The sequence below is a fragment of the Marmota flaviventris genome, chromosome 15 (assembly GCF_047511675.1).
Source record: "Marmota flaviventris isolate mMarFla1 chromosome 15, mMarFla1.hap1, whole genome shotgun sequence".
NCBI classification, from domain to species: domain Eukaryota; kingdom Metazoa; phylum Chordata; class Mammalia; order Rodentia; family Sciuridae; genus Marmota; species Marmota flaviventris.
Genome location: NC_092512.1, coordinates 1,683,964 through 1,700,698, shown reverse-complemented (window position 1 = coordinate 1,700,698; position 16,735 = coordinate 1,683,964).

Sequence of the window (16,735 nt, the reverse complement as noted above, 5' to 3'; positions counted from 1 at the left end):
GAAGCAGCCCCAACCCCCCACCCGTCTCTCTTCCTTAAGCAGCAGTGAGTTGTGAGTGGACACTGCTTCCCCAGATCCCACTCATGGGCATGTTAGAGGACGAGACCTGCCTCAGTTTCCCTTGAGGTCCTGGGATTTTGTCTGAGCCTCATGCAGAGAGGTGGGAGAGCTGGCTTGTGGAGTTTTCTGTCAAAAGAGTGGCCTGCCCCCAACCTCCCCCTTTCTCTGCCTTGGCTGAGCTCCCTGACCTCACCCCACACACCTGTCCTTTCCTGGCCACTGACTTATAATCAACCAATAAGGAGAAAAAGGTTATTTTGGCAAAAAAAACTATTAAAGTAATTGATCCACAAGTGGGATTATTGCTGTGGTTAACCTGATCATGTGGTTCAGAAGCATTAGAAACTGATTTGTGGGAGAAGTTTGGAAAATTTGGAAATGCAGGATAGAGGAGACTTAGAATGTTGTAATCAGAGCTTAGTGAGTGATTTTTGTGGGAACTCAGAAGACCAGAATGCCTGTGGACAGTAAAGACTGGGCTCAGGCAGCATCAGAGGGAAGGAAGAACTCTCATGGAAATTGGACTAGTGGATGTTTGTGTTACATTCTGGCAAATAAATTTTCTATGTTTTGCCCAGGTCCTGAGACTTTTTAGGAAATTGAATTTAAAGGTGATGCACTAAATAACCTGGTGAAGGAAATTTTAAGGCAGCACAACATTAAGGCAGTCGCATGGACATTGAAACTTTTAGCCAAGTTAACTGTGATAATCTGGAGCAGAAATCAGAGGGGAGAGATTTGAAACACTTGCAAGGGCCAGAAAAATGCATATAAAATGGAGCCAATGGAGGTTGTTGAAAAGATTGCAGCCATTAAAAGATGCTAAGTACTTTATAGAGAGAAAATAGGAAAGATGGTTTGAGGGCATGTTTGGAATTGGCAAGTCCACACCCATCTCAGTCTCAAGGGTGTAAAGATAAATTTTTGAGAAAAGACCATGGGGCACCGTGCTTTCACAGGTTGTTTCACCATGCATGACCACCCCGGCCCTCAGAGGCTGCTGCAGCTGTGGTCTCTGGAGTCTTGGATACTGCCCATGATTGTGGCAGACCTTGGCATCAACCAGGTAGTGCTGGCTTTTCGGGAATGCAGAATGCTGGAGTCAGGGAGTCATGGAGGCTTCCATGTAGATTTCAAAGGTGGCTTTGAAGGCTAAGCAAAGTGTAGCAGGTCAGAATCCCTGTAGAAATTCCCTGAAAGGGCAGTGCATGAAGATGTGGGGAGGAAGCCAAAACTTCAGGGGAGACCTGCAAGACATGACAGTGACTGGAATGCCTGCAGAGGAAATCTGCCAAAATCAAGTAGAGACACGCCAAGAGAGAGGCCGGGTGGACTGCAGCCAGCCAGGTCTTAGAGGCACAGCTACAAAGCCCTTTGGAGAGAACATGGTGCCATGTGCCCCAGAGGTTGCACATGGAGCTGCAGGGTTTGTTTGCCCAGCTCAATTTTGGTCTTGTTTTGGTCCTCTTTCTTCTTTCTATGCTCTTATTTCTCCCTTTTAGAACAGAAATGTGTTCTCTATGCCTTTATAGATTAGATATATGTAACTTGTTTTTGATGTTTACGGAGGATCATAGGCAAGAGTTGCTTTGAGTCTCAGATAAGATTTGAACTTCTGGGTAATGCCAGACTGTTAAGACTGTGGGGCCTCTTGAAACTGGCCTATATGTATTTTGCATTGTGAGATGGGCATGAGATTTTGGGGGCCTTGGGAAAATATTATAGTTTGGATATGAGGTGTCCCCAAAAGCTCATGTGTGAGACAATGCAAAAATGTTCAGAAGTGAAATGATTAAATTATAAGACTGTAACCTTATCAGTGGATTAATCCACTGAATCAACTGGGTGGTAACAATATACAGGTATGGTGTGGCTGGAGGAAGTAGGTCACTGGGTACATGACTTTGGGGTTTATATTTTTTCCATGACAGACACAACACTCCCTCCCTCTCTCTTTCTCCCTCCCTCCCTCCCTCTCTCTTTCTCCCTCCCTCCTTCCCTTCTCTCCTTTTCTCCTCTCCTTCTCTTATTCCTGGCTAGCACGTCCTGAGCTTCCTTCCTGCACCATGCCTTCTACCCTGATGTTCTGCCTCACCTCATGCCCAGAGCACCAGAGCCAGCCACCCATGGACAAAGCCTCTGAAACCATAAGCTAAAATAAACTTTTCTCTTTGTAAATTGTTCTTATTGGGCATTTTGGTCATAGCAACAACAAAAATGATTGATGCACTAGTCAAACCTGCAGTTGGAATTTCAAGGAAAATCTTAGTATGTGCCCACAGACATTTTAAATCTCAGCATTTCCCCCCATTCTTTTCTGTCATAGCCTCAACTACCTAAGAATGTTTTGTTGGTAAGGAAAAAAGGCTTTGGTCTGGACTGTTGAGTACAGCCAGGCTGTCCCATTAAAGTGCACACTAGGAATTTCATATCTGCTGTTTAAGGCTTGGCACTTTAGAGGGTCATTTTGTGGTACAAGGAGATATGCCATCATATGAGTCTTAAATAAGCCATTTGGGACTTGAATAGCAGTTTGGAACTTGAATAGCCATTTGCTATTTGTAATCATCAACAAAGTGAAATTCTGAGGACAAAATTTTCCTGGGAATTATATTGACTCATTTTATTTGTTTGTGTTTGAATTTGGAAAAAGATGACAACATGGCCTGTATATCGAAAAATCCGTGCAGATTTAATGCAGTTGTTTTATGTTTGCTGATTTGACAATTAACAAGCTGAAACTGATAGATGTGTTATTAGATTTACCTACTAAGATAGGAAATCCCATTTCGGAAGAACATATCCCATTCCTAGGTTAGAAGGAAGGAGGAGCAGGTCATCTTGGAAGTGCACACAGGACCTGTTTACTCCCACCTTGATCTAGCCCATCATCCCTTAGGGTTTGGGGGATTTTTTAAAGTTCATTTTATTTATCTGAAACATCTCTCAAGGACAGTCCTTGCTTTGATTCATCAAATAAACCTCTATCAGAGTCTATCTGTGCTTGCTTTATTTTGAGCTCATGCTTCCCCTCACCCCTCTGGTGAATTCACTTTTTAATTCCACATGCTTAAATTATATATTGTTTTGTGTAATTAAAGGCTTTTAATTTTCCCTTATCTATCTGAGCTTTTTCTATCTCTGGTTTAAAAAGAAAAAAAGTTTTTCAAAATTTGCTGGTCTGAGTCCGTATGATGTTAATTTTCTACCTGATCTCAACTTAGAATGAAAATTTAAGATTTAAAGATTGCTTAAGCCTATATCACATAACAGTATGGCTATTTTTATTTTTTAATTTTAATTGATTTATTATAATCATACAGAACAATGCAGTTCGTTGTTACATATTTGTACATGCATACAATTTAACAACGTAGTTTGGTCAGTCACCTTCCTCATTCCCCCTCCCTCTTCCCCAGGTCCCCTTCCTCTAATCTCCTGGTCTCCCTTTGATTTTCATAGATCCTTCCTGCTTCTCCTTTTTTTTTTTTCCTCTCTAGTTTCTCTCATATGTGGATATGACTTTCTGAGTTTGACTTAGTTCACATAACAATGCTTTCTAGTTCCATCCATTTTCCTGCAAAAGACACAATTTTTCCATTATGGCCTGAATAAAACTCGAATGTGTACATATACCACATTTTCTCTATCCATTTATCTATGGAAATCTGGCTTTTAAAACTGATAAATGATAAATCTAAGTGTTGAAATTTTCTCATGTGCACATTTATATTTATATACTTATGGAGCTTGCTTGCATGGTACCAAATTAGCTCATAGGTAAGTTTCACATAACAGAAAACTTTTTAAGTTAGTTCAAATGCCTTTTGATTCACATGACTGTAGTAAATCTCTGACAAATAAAGTTAATTTGAACTTGTTGAAATAAGGATATCTTTTAAAATCATAGGACTTTTTTTCTGGCCTGTGAACCAGTTGGGATATTGATCTCTAGAGACATTTAAGATATGACATTCACTGCTTTCTATGTGCATGAGTGATCTATAAAGATAGCTACTAAAGTACTAAGTACGGTAGAAAAACATAATTTGTTTTGCTATAAAAGCTCATTAATAAAGGCTTTTCCAAACAGAATAAATGGTTACCGAATGTTGACTGAAAGCCAAAAGTACAATAAAAATGGAAGGGCTTACCTTTTCCTTTGTAACAATTAAGCCCATGATTCTTGGATTAATTGCATTCTTGAATATGTAGCATAAATCCATTTTGTTGTTTACAAAGAAATCTTAATTCAGAACTAGAAATCTTAGACTTTTCACACTTCAAATATGTTATGGGGCTGGGGTTGTGGCTCAGCGGTAGAATGCTCGCCTAGCATGTGGAAGGCACTGGGTTCAATCTTCACCACATAAAAATAAATAAGTAAAATAAAGGCATTTTGTCCAACTAAATGAAAAAAAATAAAAATAAATAAAATAAAGTTTAAAAATGTTATATTTTGATGTGTGTAATTCTTAACATCTATATTCAATATTTATGGTTTGTCTAAAACATCAATTGTTCAACCAAGTGAGCCTATGCACTAAAAATATCAAGACTGAGTTTGAACTAAATTCTAAAGATCCATAATTATTATTTAAGTCACATTCTCAATATTCTTAAATGTAAGTAATTTAATTTAATTTGGTATTTATTCCCTTGTTCTAGGCCAGAGACTAGCCAAAGAAAATAGCAGATGGTTGAAAATGCTAATGTTTCAAGTGGAAGTTTCTTGGCATCTTTATTTTTAAAATATTTATTTATTTATTTTAGTTATGGGTGGACACAATATCTTTATTTTATTTTTTATGTGGTGCTAAGGATCTTGGCATCTTGAACAAAGAACTGAGCAAGATACACAGAAAAAGCAGTCAGAGTATACATTTATTGAAAGCAAAAGTACACTCCATAAGGCAGAGCTGGGCCCAGTGGGTGGCCACATATCCCTTCCAGGCACCTGATTGAAGACACAGCCCCATTTGTTCCTATCAGTCACATTTTTTCACCTAATTAAAATGCACACCTTGTGCTAGGAGTTCTATGATGATGATCCTTCCCAGAGCCTGGGGTGGAGTCGCTATGGCAACCTGGGTGGTCCTCCTGAGCCAGCACAGAAGTCTACAATGCCAGGGGAGATGCCAGCAGGCACGCTGGCACACTGTGCTCTGACCCAGCCCACACCTTGGGACGTTCCGCCATCCTCTCAGTCCTACCGCCTGCCTCAGTGCCTCCTGAGAAGTGTGATCCCCAAATTCTTTTGGGGTCACTGAGGAGCTGGAGGCTTCATCTTCTGTAGCTGCTTCAGGCTGCTCAGGGGAGATGTGGACATTCCAAACCCCTCTCTTCCAGGTTGGTCATATGTCTAGTAAGGCTGCCCAGGTTCTTAGTAGCTCTTCCTTCTCTTTTCCCTGCTACCCATTCATGGCTGACTAGCTACCTAAGGATAGCAAGCAGGTTTTTAAAAGCCTCTTTTAAATTCCTGTATTGGGAGGCTGAGGTAGGAGGATCACTTGAGCTCAAAAACTGAAGACCATTCTGGGCAGCACATGGAGACCCTGACTCAAGAAGGAATAAATACACCACAAACCAACAAACATATCCTTTACTTTTTTCAAGTGAGATTAGAGCTAAATTCTTCAGATGTTTGCATTTATCTAGGACTAGCTAGAAAAGTGGCCTTAGAATTGACCTTAAATTTATTAAAAAATGTTTCTCTTGTTGTTGGTTTAGGTTTGTTTAACTAGTTAACTCAGGCATACAAATATTTTTAAGAATCACTTTTTAAAAATTATATGCAATTTGTGGCTCTTCCTAGCTCACATGGTAGACAAGGAAATTCTTGCATGGCCACAGGTGTCTTTTATTATGGCTCTGAGCTCAAGATTTTGACCAAGGCATAGCATGGTTAAAAAAAAAATTTTTTAAGGCACAACTGTTTCATGGGTCTGAGTCGTCCTGAGTCAGGGAAGCTGAGCCTATGATTCTAAGAGAGATGAGTCCTGGGGGTCTCGGTCACCATGGAGCTGCCATAATTTGCCCACAACTAAAGCCAAAAAACTTTTTCTTTCTCCTATCTTGGATGGAATGCCATCAGGAAAGCTTTTCAATGGGCTTTCCAAATTGTATCTTAATATTAGCAAAAGGGTCAGCCAGATTCAGAGCAGAAAAGATAAAGCCCAGAGACAGCAAGTGAGACTTGCCAACGCTTCAACGTCCCGTTCAGACTGTTTAAGTGTGTGGCTGCAGTTGAGAATGCAATTGTGAACGGCCATGATGGAGCCAGCAGGAGTCCCCGGAGGGGATTCTCCTGGCCTCTGGTAGAATTTAGGGATCTGATCTCATCCCCTGGTCTCTCAAGAGCAGAGAAGCCTTGCTCCTCACCACAGGGAGATTCTCTTGAGGTTGGCCGGAGTCCTGGTCTCGTCCTTCCTGCCTGTGGCCAACTTCTCACAACAGTCTTAATTCTGGAGAAAGAGTCTCTCAGATGGGGTGGGGACCACCCCAAAAGCTTTCTGTTCAGAATCTTCACTTTTGCTCTTGGAAGAATCGTAGAAACACGCGGGAGAAGAATGAAAGCCAAATCATTTGCAAACGTGTGTGAGCAAACCAGAATGAAGCCTGAATCACAGTGCTCATAAAAATCTTAGATTAGCCATGCAGATAAAAGGAGACATTAAATTGCCACACAGAATGAAAAGAGAGCACATCAGAAAGACATGGAGACCACGGAGACAGAAGATAAGTTCTGTGGACATACTCAAGAAGAGAGAGAGAGACACTGATGCTTGCAACAGAAAGGGCTGTGAAAAAGTGTCCTGTTGGCCCAGGAGGGATGTGAGGTCCTTATTTATGGGAGCCTTAGGTGAGACAGACCCCAGATCACTCAGCGGAAGCCCCTATTAAAAAGGGGGCCCCGCGGCAAAAGAAGACTCTCTGAGGCAGGAAGGGGCGAGCCCTAGGCAGGGAGGGCACCGAAGGCTTGAGGTCTGCACCGCACCCAGTTCCAGCAGTTACCAGCTCCTTGCAAAGCTGTTCTTGCTTGAGGATCCACTCTGCACAGCAGGGATGTCAACAAAAATAACCTGCAAGCGCGGTTCTGCAAAGATCCATACGTGCACTGGAGGCTGGCAGAGCTTTGCTATGGGAATGTGGGTGACACGGGAAATCTGGAGCGTCTTCAGGGAGGTCAAGGCAAGGGGAAGTTTTAAAGGCAAAATGGAAGGATTGCGCAAGATATGTTTAAGCAATCATCCTTGTCCACAAGGACCAACAAAGCAGGTGGCGTCAGCCAAGATGAAAGTTTCTGGGCAGATGTCCTCATAGAAGTGCTTTGTGGCGGCCTTTGTGCAAGGCTGTGGTTCTGGCAGCGACTCTTGTGAGCCACTTGTCATCTGTGCTCATGAGCACTTTGCGCATGCTCTGGCATGAGCAGGAGAACCCCTCTGCACAACTTCCCAGCTTGCTTTTCTTCCTCCATTCCTGCTGTGGTTTGGATGTGGGGGTCCCCCCAAAAGCTCACGTGTGAGACAATGCAAGAGGGTTCAGAGGAGAAGATTGGGTTGTGACAGCCTTAACCCAACCCGTGAATTAACCCTCTTTTGGGGATTCACTCAGTGGAAATTGAAGTGTCAGGGTGTGGCTGGAGGTGGGTACTGGGGCGTGGCTTTGGGGTATGTATTTGTACCTGGCAAGAGGAGACCTCTCTGCGCCTCCTGATCATCGTGAGCTGCTTCCCTCTGCCACGCTCTTCTGTCATGAGCCCCAAGGAATGGAGTCTGCCGTCTATGGAGTGAGACCTCTAAACTACGAGCCCCCAGTTAAACTTTTCCCCCCTGTGGTTGTTCTGGTCGGGTCCTTTAGTCACAGCAGCAGGAAAGCTGACTAAGACAATGCCTTCCTCTCTGCCTCTCTCCTCTCCTGTTCTCTTTGGGTTAGGCCTCGACAAACATGGCTGCGTGTGGATTCCAACAACAGTCCCCAGGAGAACAGCCCACCTGCATCAGCACTGCCTCTCATCTTTCCTCCAGCTCCCTGGGACCAGCTCGGCCAGGGCAGAGGACTTCAGCAGTGGCTCCCGCTTGCCCTGCGGAGTGGGGCTCTGGGCACACACATGCAGGACGGACCTGCCCCCAGAACCCCAACCAGGTGCAGGCAGGGACTGAACTGCCCCTGTGCCTGAGGTTGACCTGGAGCAAGGGGTTCTGCTTTATTCTGAGGCCCAGCCAGCTGTGTGAACTCAGGGCTTCGTGGACCCAAGAGGAGGCACTCCCAGAACCACACAGGATCTAGGATGCCCAGCAGAGCCCCTGTCATGGGGTGCACACACGGTGGGAATCTGATGCCTGCCTGGTTCTTGGCTTATCCCTGTAGACAGGACCCCTGGGGCTGAGGGGGTGAGTCTGCTGGGGAGGCGAATTTCAGCAGGATCTGCAGGCAGCCACCAGGGTTGTCTGGAGGGAGGAGGCTTCCCAAGGAAGGTCGGGAGAGCAGGCCCTGCAGCACTGGGGAGTGGTGTGGGCTGGGTGGGCTGTCCAGGTGGAGCCAAAGGGGAAGGCCCTGTGGGTGTCAGCAGGGGAGGGCCAGGATTTGGTTGTTATCTCTTTCTTTTTATTCCGTTTCGTAATCGCTTCCTGAGGAAATGTCAGCTGAAAGCCCTGTGTTGCAATACACAGCTGACTCACCCGTGTCACAGGCAGGTGTCTCCCGTGTGTCTTGGCCTCTCGTGACATCAGAGCCAACCTTGAGCAGAGCCTTGCAGGCTGGCTTCACAGCATGTCCTTCGTGTGGTGATGCCATCAGCCTGGCCTCCCTGGACAGTCCTGTCCCTGCCCCTGCGCCCTCCCCAGATCCAAACTCTCCGTGGATCCCAGTCTGCTCTGGGGCCCTCGGGGTCTGGGGCCGTGTGTGTTTTTGACATGCCTCGGAGCCTACCTCCCAGAGTCCTGGGATTCGGTCAGTATGAAGTCAGCCTCTGCCCTGAGGGAGTTTCAGGCAGGGCTAAGACGTTGAGGGCTCTGATCTCTGGCTTTCCAATTCCCCAGCCCCCAAACCAAGGAGCAGTCCCAGAAATAACTTCCTGTCTCCATCCTCTCGGTACAACGAAGAGCGAAAGTGGGGTTCCTAAGGCCCCTGTGCTCCCTGTTGCCATTGGAACTCTTTCTCTGTCCTCTGGGTTTTGCCAGGTTCCCTGGAGCCTCCGCAGGGAGAGGAGAAGCCCAGTCAGGGATGTTCCCTAACTCGGAGCTGCTGGACGCAGCACAGCCAGTTTCCAGAGGGAGCAACAGGCAGGCAGAGGGTTCTCTAGGTGGCCCCAAAGGGTCGTGTCCTCTTCCTGGTCAAGGGCAGGCCAGCGTGAATGGAGGACACAGGGGTGGCGTCACAGCCTAAGGCCCGGACGTGCTGGTTGGGCCACGGAGGACCTCTCCACGGTTCCCTGTGGAGTAAAGTGGACCACGAGCTCGGAGCATGCCAGTCCTCCCCGCAAGACTCCGTGGGCAAGGCTGGGCCAGCCCCCGCCCCCTGAGTCCGGCTGCCCTGCTCCTGGGTCTCTGGGTCCTGCTCCTCCGCACTCCATTGCAGTCCTGGTGACTAGGCATGCACCTCCATATTCCAGCTGCTCTGTGGGTTCTGCTGGTGACCAGTTAGTGTTTCTGTGTGAGCATCACGAAGGCAGATGTGGCAGAAACGGTCAGCTGCCTGCACGGCCCCTGTGTCTTCTTCCCAAGCACAAAGACATGTGTGTTTCCCAGCCCATCTTGCAGCCTGCACAGTCTGTGCCTGAGGCTTGGCCAGCAGCGCTGGGGCAGGGAGAGGTGGCCTCTCTGGTCCACCCACCATGTACAGGCATACGTCATTTGCCTTCCACCAGCTTGACCCAGACACCCTGGACACCACCCGTGGAAGTCCCTGGTGGGAGCCGAGCACCCTGTCAGCTCAGCACCACTGCAGCCTTGCATTGCGGCAGTCACCTGTGCTGAGGGCTGTTCCGTGGTCAGCCGGCTCCCTGCGTTGCTAGTGAAGCACTGGCCTTCAGTCTGGCTGCCCTGTGCCCTGATGTGCCAGCCTCAACTGCCTCTGTCCTCTGAGCCGCTCTTCCTCTGCTCTGCATCTCTCCAGGAGCTCTGCTCACCCCCTCCCTCTGCTTCCTGACTCCAGCTGCCCCCTGTGCTCCTAGCCCTTCTCTAGGCTGTCCTGACAGTCCACTGCTTATCAGTCGTATTTTGTGGGCCTTCTCACTTCATTAAACATAGAAATGCATTTGTCTTTACAAAACTTGACCCCAAATGGCAATTATCAAGAGCACAAATGATGATGAATGCTGGAAGGATGCGGGAGGAGTACATCTGAAAGGACTAGTACAGCTCCTTTGGAAAGACTAGGAATGGAACCCCTATAGGACCCAGCTGTCCCACTCCTTGGTATTTATTCAAAGAACTAAAATCAGCATACGACAGGGATGAGCTACATCAGTATTTATAGTTGCACCATTCACAGTAGCCAACTTACTGCCCAGAGGCCTATAGATAGATGAGTGGCTCAATAAAATGTGGTATATCTACACAATGGAATATTACTCAGCCATAAAGAAGAATGAGTGGCATTTGCTGGTAAATGAATGGAACCAGAGAGCATCATGCTAAGTGAAATTAGACAGTCAAGAAAATAAAGGATCAGGGCTGGGGATGTGGCTCAAGCGGTAGCGCGCTCGCCTAGCATGCATGCGGCCCAGGTTCGATCCTCAGCACCACATACAAACAAAGATGTTGTGTCCGCCAAAAAATAAAAAATAAATATTAATAAAAAAAAAAGAAAAGAAAGGATCAGATGTTATCTCTCATGTGGAAACTAAAGCAAAATAAGGGAAAGAAGTCAATGGGGGAAGGGATTGGATATCATGAAGATATAGGGAAGATCAGTGGAGTAGAAGAAGGAGATAGAGAAAAGGGAGGGAATATGGAATGAATGTAACAAAACCGCATTATGTGCAGATATAAAAATACCACAGGGAATTTCACCTTTATGTGTGTGTAGAAAGCACCAATTAAAGCTTGGAAAATGGATAAGCAAAGGGGGGATCAGCGGAGTGGACAAGGGCAGGGAGGGAGAAGGAACAGGAACTGGAATGGCCGGGGCGGTTTCTGTGCATGTATGATTTTGTTGGAATAAACCCAGCTACGACATATAACTATAACACTCTAACAAAAACAAACAAATAAGTGCCTGACACCGAGAACTCCAGCATCTGGGCCCAGAGGGGGCCTGGCTCCGCCATGTTCGTGCCTCTTAAGCATTTCTGTTGGCTTCTTCCATTTGTCCAAAGACTGGCTTTCTGGGCCCCTTCCTGTAAGTACTTGGCTCAGAGTGCCTCTGCAGCAGGTGGACGGACACAGGGGCCTTTGTCCTGGCTGGCTCCTAGCCAGAGCCCAGGTTCCCTCACCTCTCGCTGCTAGGTGAGAAGGTTCAGGAGAACATTCTCATTGAAGTTGCAGTCCTGAGAATCCAGACTCCGTCTGTGCTCCCAGTCATCTCACGTGGCTCGTGAACTCACGTCCTCTGCCCTGTGACACTCGGGCTGCCAAGGTCTTGTAAGTGGCAGCCATGCCCAAGGCTGCAGTGTTGGTTCTGAGCCCACCCTCCCCAAGCAGGTCCCTCCTCCACGGATCCTGGAGATGTCCTGCCCTTTTGGCCAGTTCCATGTGTGTAGGTGTCAGAAGCAGAGGGATCTTGAGGGCTGCCACTTCACAGTTGCTAGGACCTGAAAGCCCTTGCTGGCGCTGCCGAAGTGGACTCTCCACCACTGCCCTGGTGGGCTCCAGGCTGCTGTGTGTGCAGCATCTTCCTCGCTGACTCATCAAGTCTCACTCTGGGCACCTGCATCAGCTTGCTGGGCCGCTGTGATCCCAGCAACGCGGGAGGCGGAAGCAGGAGGAGGCAAGTTCTGGGCCACCGCTCCCTGCTGCGCCCCTCCCCTGACCCCTCCAGCGGTAGCGCGCTCGCCTGGCATGCGTGCGGCCTGGGTTCGATCCTCTGCACCACATACAGACAAAGATGTTGTGTCCGCCGAAAACTAGAAGTAAATATTAAAAAATTATCTCTCTCTCTCTCTCTCTCTCTCTTAAAAAAAAAAGAAAGAAAAGAAACAGTAACAAGCAGAGCCTGGAAGGAAGGCCAGGTTAGAGCCGCAGCCGCTCGGTTCTGTCCTCACGTGTACCCAGTGCACAGAGGCAGACAGGAGAGGTGTGCAGGCCTCCGGGGACTCAGCAAGCAGGAAACCGCTAACTGGAGTGTCCATCATCGTGGGCCCCCAGCCTGGGGGAGGACTAGGCTTACCCCCACAGGCCCCACCACAGTGATGTGAAGACGCACTCTCCTCCTGGCCACCATGGGGCGTGTCCTCATGACACCCTTCTGAGGAGCCCGTCTCAAGGCTGCTGCCAACTCCACATCTGGTGCAGCTGCCGGGTGAGGTGGTCAGCGTCTCTGAGCTGCGTGTCCATCTGCAGGCCTGCTGTCTACTCCCAGCAAGGGTTAGCTTTACTGTTGAAATGTTTTATCCACTTCCCACAAGAGACCTTATAGGAGCTGTGTCAGGGACTAGAAGGAAATTTTCCTTCAAAGAATAGCCTGACAGCCCCCTGGGAGACATCCTGCAGCTACCTATCTCCCTGGAACATCCTGTGGTTATCAGGATCATCAGACATCTTGCAGCTGGCAGTTTTACCACCCACATCCAGCAATTGCTGATTAGAGAGCTTCCCCATCCCCAGCATATAAATACCCCTGTGTGAACAATAAAAGTTTGCAGCTTGATCAGACACCTGTCTTGCTGTCACCTTCCGTGTCTCTTGTCCCTTCATTCCTGCCCATCTAGGTTCCCTGCCCACGCTGATGTGTCCTGCCGGATGGGACAGAGCTGGCTTCCCCAAACTTCCCCCAATCTCAGCCCACAGGGAACCTCCCCCCCCACCCAACGCCCTCCCCTGTCTCTGTCAGGAGCCTCAGCCTCCCTCCGCAGGCCCCAGCTCTGCACCCACCCCTCTGCCCTCACAAGGCTGGGGAGCCTTCGGAGTCATGGGGGCCAAAAGGCACCCGCCCAGCCCTGAGCAGACCCTGGCTGGGTGCGGGCTGGGGGATTGCTTGTGAAAGCCTCCCCCTTCTCATCTGCCAAGTGCCTCTTCACGGTTTCCAAGGAAACCCCAGGTGCTGTAGAAAGCGGGGTCAATGGCTGTGAAAGGCAGACCGTCAGCCCGTCTGTCACTGAGCCCACTCCACAAACAGCCGCAAAAACTAACTTCCTCCTGCTTCAGTTGTCAGACACTGGCCGGTTTCACCAGCTCTTCTGGGTATCAGCTGACACACACCACCCGGCCTCCAGCAGGCTGCCTCCCGGAGGCTACTTCTTTGTCCACCAGCAAGGGGTGTTCCCTAAAGTGCAGGGCTCCTGACAACTGGATGAAGTACGGATTTGCAGGGGAAAAGTTTGCCTTGAATCTCAAAAGAGGGTTAGGACTTGGACTTTTGGGTAATGGTGGGACTGTTCAGGTCGTGGGGACTCTTGGAAATAGACTGAATGTGCTTTGTGTTGTGAAGTTGGCATGAGTTTTGGGGGGCCAAGGCCGAATGTTATGGTTTAGTTATGAGATATCCCCCAAAAGCTTGAGTATGAGACAATGCAAAAGTTTTCAGCAATGAAATCATCAGATGGCGAGAGTTGTGACCCAATCAGGCGGGTAACCCACTGGTATGGATTAATCAGGCAGTAACTGTAGGTAGGTGGGACACCCTGGGGGAGGCAGGTCCCTGGGGGCATGCATTGGGGGTGACTGCCACACCTTTCTGCCTCCTTGTTCTGCCTCACTGGGGGCCCCCCCGAGCTAGGAGTCAGCTGGTCAGAGAACTGACCTCTGAAACAGTGAGACAAAATGAACTTTTCTTCCTCTAAGGTGTTCCTGTCAGATCTTCTAGTGACAGTGACACAAAAGCTAACTGAAACATAAGGTATTCTCAAGGTTATGTTGTAGATGAAGTAACAGTAGTATTTGTGCACTTTAAAAAGTTATTATCTTTTAAGATACAAATGGATAATGGTTTTTTAAAAAAAATCTAATTGAAACAAGATTGGCTATGGAGTGATAATTGTTTAATCTGAATAATAATTATATGAGAGGTCAGTATATTACTCACCCTACTTTTTTGCATATATCTAAAATTTTGTCATGATGATTTAAAATTTGATCACAACTTTTGCTTCTATTTGCAGATTTTTTTAAGGTCAGGCTTTTTAAACCCAGAATAATTTGCAACTTATTCCTTTTTCAATTTTCTTTTTAAAACAGGTAATACCTGTAGGAAATTCAAGTCTGTAGCTCCCACAATGCTTTTCTTGTGGGGGTGAGGTGGGAGGGTGGGGGGATATTGAACAAAGGGGTTCACACATGGCAGGCAAGTGTTCTGCCACTGAGCTGCTACTTAAAATATATATATATTTTTAATTTTGAGACAGTGTCTCATTAAGTTGCCTAGGCTGGCCTCAAATTTGTGATCCTCCTGCCTCAACCTTCTGAGTAGCTGGGATCACAACCTTTTGGTTGAGTAGCTGGCCCACAATGCTGTATTGTGTGCATGTATTATCTCTTAATACTCAGATGCATATGTAAATCCTCAGCACCCTGATAGCTGGTGGTGAGAAGACAGGGCAGGATCAGTGAACACGAACCCATCACAGTCCAGACCCAGTTCAGTAAGACTGCATGTGATCTTGATCCATTCAGAGTCCACCCACACAATCCCCCATATGATGGGGCTCTGCTGAGTTTTAAATAGTGCACGTGGAGTGTGAGGAGGTGTGTCCTGAGCAGGTCTTGCTGTTCAGTCCTTGCATGTCTTCAAGGGAACCTAGAGCTGTGACTGACCCTTGGCCAAGCCCTGGGAATGTGGCTCTCAGGGTTCTGATGTCCATGGTCCATGATCATGCCTTGTACACCTGGAGCAATGGGCCACGTCCTTTCAGCCTGTCAGGAATGCTCTGCACACACGTGGGCACACTTGATGCGCGTCTGCCTTCACCATTGGGATCCTGAGTTCTAGTGACTGTGACTGTCAGGTAGCATGATGTCTTGATGGGACTGGCTCTCAATAAAAGCCTCAGACGCAAAAACTTGAACAGTTTTCTCTGGGGAGACACGTTCTGCTCATGTCCTGTGTGGCCCCAGGTGGGGAATGATCACAACCCTGGGCCTGACTTCTCAGACTTCCTCCTCATCCATACCTTTCCCTGATGCTCTTGGCTTATATACTTCTGTTCTAATTAAACTGATCCCTAAGTATTTAAAGAAAACCTGCTTGAGAAGATGATGCAGAAAGCACCTGCTGAGAGTGGAGGACAATGGCTTGGACCTCGCCACAACGCTATCACTCGAGTTCGCCTGGTCACCCTGGAAACATCCAGAAGTGCAAGGCTGATATCAAGGCAGAGAGGGAAAGGCATTCATACACTGGTGACTGTCAGGGAGCAGTGAGCCCAAGTTCTAGGAAGCCAACGGCACCAGAGGTTGGAGCACCAATAGTCCAGGCTAGGGGCTGACCTGTGTCCCAGGCAGAAGTGGATGCCCTGTGACCAGCACCTGGGGGAGAGCAGGAAGGGTATGTTCCCAACAAATTCAGCTCCCAAGGCCTGGGCAGGGTATGGCCAGGAATCTGCATGGGGGACACAGCCTCACCACATCCTGACCCTTCCTTGGACTGCGCTGGGTCAGGATCAAGGCTGTGGCCAGACCCCTCCTCTAAGTGTCAATGACCTGGCCCCTGTGAGCTCTGGCCTGGAGCTCAGAGTCCAGCCCCGGCAAGGAGAAGCAAACACACCAAAATAATCACCCGCCCTCACCCTGGGCATCTTGTTCTTTCTGCATTTTTGTTTCACCTAAAATAACGTTCTGGGTTCCACCCATTTTTCTGCAAATGACATGACTTCATCTTTCTTTATGGCTGAATAAATCTCCGTTGTGCATATATACACACCACCTTTTCTTTGCCATTAATGGACACGAAGCTGGCTCTATGGTTTGGCTAGGGTGAATTGTGCTGCTATAAACATGGGTGCCGCAGTCTGGCTGGGCAAACTAACAGGGGGGGGGGGGGCTGAGCAACTTGTGAAGGTTGATACAGCAGGAGCGGGAGCCGCTTTATTACGGGACAGAGAAGCATATATACCCAACTAGTTACACACAGCTTAACTTAATTGACATAATCTAGACACAGCAGTCAGTCATTAAGGAATCTCCATTATCTTAATGGCTCCCTGGCGTTACTTCACAAACCACTCCCTCTGGCAAAATGCCAGGCGCCATCTTGACTTGTTTTCGGACCCTAACTTCTCCCCCTTTTGTTTAATTTAAATAACAAGTATGTGGCTTAGGGACCGTGCCTGTTTTAGGTTGTCCAATACTACATATGATCCTTACCCGTCATTGGATGGTCTGACCTCAAATCGTCAGCCTCCTGTCTTAGGTTGGTACCATTGTAATTGGATCTTACCCGTCTTTGACTACCAGCCCAGCATTATTTAGCCATACTTGTGGATAACCTGCTACAAGCAGAAGGAGAGGATACAAAATACCACGATACCAAGCCAATTGATGGCTCCAAGTAAGAAGCCCTTGGAAAAATTGTACCACAG